Below are 3,492 nucleotides of genomic sequence, written 5' to 3' on the forward strand. Positions count from 1 at the left end.
AATCACCCTCAGAAAACTCACCAAAATTTGCTGAAATCATGTTGAAATTCATCTCCAGCCTCTCAGGTCTCCAAAACTCCATTCGGCTTTCCTAAATTTGGCAAAAGAACCCCCTTAAATAGAAAACCCTAGGGTAGTTATAATATTGTGTCTGCCACGGCCTCTTCACTGGCGTTGTGATGCCCATGGTGAGTAAGTTGTTGCTTGGGCTCCAAGTCACATCCTCGCACCGTCTTTATTAGGCATTGTGTGGATGGATCATAGTCGTACTGGTTTACAGCGGCTGTGGTGAGGACGTTGTGGATCTTATGTTATTCTTTGTGATTCCACACTACCACGGCTTGATAATAGTTGTGATGAGGTGGACAACGGTAATGGTGATATGTCACCACAGCCATTGTGAGCGATGATGATATGTCACGACAACCGTTGTGAGTCGTGGTGATGCTCTGATTTAAAAGGTTAGTCTATTTTGCTTCAAAATGTCCCCGTGTTGGCTTCTTTGGTCCTAAAATAGATTAATAGCTCATTGTGAACAAAAGAATGAAATTATGTACTAGTTTGATGCTAAACATGTCAATTCCTATGCTAAATACAGTATAAATCATATGGAAAATATCCACTTTAAGCGCTTATAAACTTTGCAGTTGGCTGATAGATTAATGAGAAGACCACGGGAGATGTGGAAGATGCTTGTAACTAACGAAAAACTTGTCTTCCCCATGGATTTTGTGATCGTATATATAGATGAGGATGTAGAGACCCTACTCATTCTTGGAAGACCCTTTTTAAATACATCTGGGGCTCTCATCAATTAGAGAGATGGAAAGATGACCCTGAAAGTTGGGAAGGAAGAAGTGGTGTTCAAACCTCCAAGCAACATGAAGCACTCCATGGACTAAGACAATGACTGTTATTTTGCACATGAACTTGACTTGTCTATTTCTAATTTGGTGCAGGATGTATTCATGGTGAACCTTCTTTGAGAGTACTTCAAGGGAAAGCTTGAGGAAGAATCGATGCAGTAGTCAAACCCACCTCTGTAACACATCAACAAAAGGTATTTAGCATACTACCGAAGATGAGCCTGATTGAGTTCTTTATTTCTGTTGGCCATCTATGATGTAGAGTTCACTCAAAACTCTTGCATATAATGTCTTATTAATTACCCGACCGCCCGAAAATTCTCAGGTATATCGATGACCTCCTCTTTTATACCCTGACAGGTCAAGGAAACAACACATGTGTCATTAACCAGTGTGATTTTGAGTTTCTCCTGAGCATAGTGGAGGTTTTTCGCCTCCACTTGGGGCACGAGGTAGCCCTCAGCATCCAGCACTAGAGGACTTACCCTAGGATCAGCATCCTCTTCCTGGTTTCTACATCATCCGGTTAGCCCGGGTGATGGGCTTTTTAGAGGGGACCCAGCGGATGAGGATTCGAGGCGATTGCCCCTACATTACCTTAGAGACCCTCCGGTTAATGTCGAGGTTGTGCACTAGAGTACCGCATCCGTGATGCTGCTGTCCTTACTAACCAAGCCCCCGATTCTCCTATTGTTGCTGCTACCCAGAGATCTCCTTGGACCCCTCCTGCTTGAGCCTTCTCCAACCATGCGGTGCCTGCCAGTGATTCTCCTCACTTCCGTTGTTGCTTTCCAAGGAGTGTGATGTTGATTGTTGAGTATCTTGGTGTCCAGCTATCATCCCCCACCAGTATCTCCAACTAGTCTTTCACGCCATATCAAGATGGACATAGCTAATGTTACTGTTGCTGACTCCGTCCCTAACACCGATGGTGATGATTTATGACTCTCCATGTAATTTACTTTACTTTTATTTTATTGTCAAACTTGTATTATTTTATTTTCATAGTATTTTGACATGTAGTTTTGATCAGTTAGCAAGGGGAGTCCCTTGCTAAAATGATATTTTGTTTTGTTTACTTTTAACATTTACTTTATATTATTACTTTTTGTCTTTTATATTATCCTCCATTGGTTTGAGCTTCACTTGTACTATTGTGTATTTCTCAAGATGTGTGGATGAATGGATTATGGCATACACGTTTGGAGCTGCAACATCATTCTCCGTGTTTAAGGTACTCCTCCTAAAACTCTCCCTCAATTTTTACTTGTCCATAATTTCTTTTGTTTTGCTTCCAATTTTGTACATTGAAGACAATGTATAATTCAAGTGTGGGGGAGGGTTTTCATTCATATTTTTATTCTGATAGCGCATAACTTAAGATGATCTATGACTTTTTGGATAGGAATTTCTTAGTCTAGGTGGACAACGAGTGTGTAAGTGTACTTCTTTCCAGCTTAATTGTAGATTCATTCTTGATTTGGAAACCTAAGTTCTATCACTCTACCCTTAAGTTTGGAGCCACTTGTGTTTGGGTAAAACTCTAGCCAAAAGACCTTTAGTGCTTGGTTTCTATGAAAAAAAAATAAATGTGTTTAAACTTAGGTATAAAAACTCAAAAATTCGGATCCTTGGTGGGATGCCCTATTGGGTTCTTGTAAATTACAAAAGATGGTAGAAAGAGCTATCACTTTATAAGAGTGAAAACTACTCTTGCATAGTCAGATCTTGAGTATTACACGTGTACACTTGATGACCTACAGAGAGACCTCTAGAGTGTATGAAGCTGCTACCCACTTAGTGAGTTAGTCAGTTAAGAATAAAGTCTTGTTTATCTAGGTCATTACAAAAACACATGGGGCAGATTCTTTAGGGTATTTCAAACACACAAGGGGAGTACGGAGTAAGAGTGAAATTTTTATTAAGCATTCAAGTGATTAAAGAACTGACAATTTAGAGTCTCCCTACACTTTGGAAAAATTTCTACTTTTCTGAGATCAAAGGTCATGCACTCATCTTCTTTTGTGTGAGCCGAGTATGCTTGCTTGAGGACAAGCAGGGATTTAAGTGTAAGGGTATTTGATGAGTGCATTTTATATAAATATTTTATTAACCTCTTATCCATATTTTGTTTGGTTTTTTTAGCATGTGTTTATATATTTTAGTACTGCTTTGGGTATCTTTGTGAGATTGATGCAGATTAATAGGTTGTGGGTCATTAGAAGAAGTATTGGAGCGAATTCAGCATCAAAAGAACCAAGTTACAAGTAGCCAGGGTAAGATGGCCTAAGCACGACCGTGCTTTTGAGCCATGTAGATCACTGGACTTCAAGAAAATCTCAAAAGAAGGAAGCACGATCATTGTTCCTAGAGCATGGTCGTGCTTATGGAAGTATGGCCCAAGGATGGGCGTCCTTTTGGGATGTGCACTTTATTATCTAGCGAAAAATTACTTGATGTTCAACCCTAGATTTGACCGCAAAGAGCATGGCTGAAAAGAATGGCCCAAGCACACCATTGCTTGGGCCAAAAACTTCTTTTAAGTCCCAAAGTTAGGGTTTCAAGGAGAGTTCGACTTGGGGATTTGGAGGCAACTTATTGGCGACCTTCACCACCATTTGTTTGG

This window comes from Dioscorea cayenensis, chromosome 13 (assembly GCF_009730915.1).
Source record: "Dioscorea cayenensis subsp. rotundata cultivar TDr96_F1 chromosome 13, TDr96_F1_v2_PseudoChromosome.rev07_lg8_w22 25.fasta, whole genome shotgun sequence".
NCBI lineage: Eukaryota > Viridiplantae > Streptophyta > Magnoliopsida > Dioscoreales > Dioscoreaceae > Dioscorea > Dioscorea cayenensis.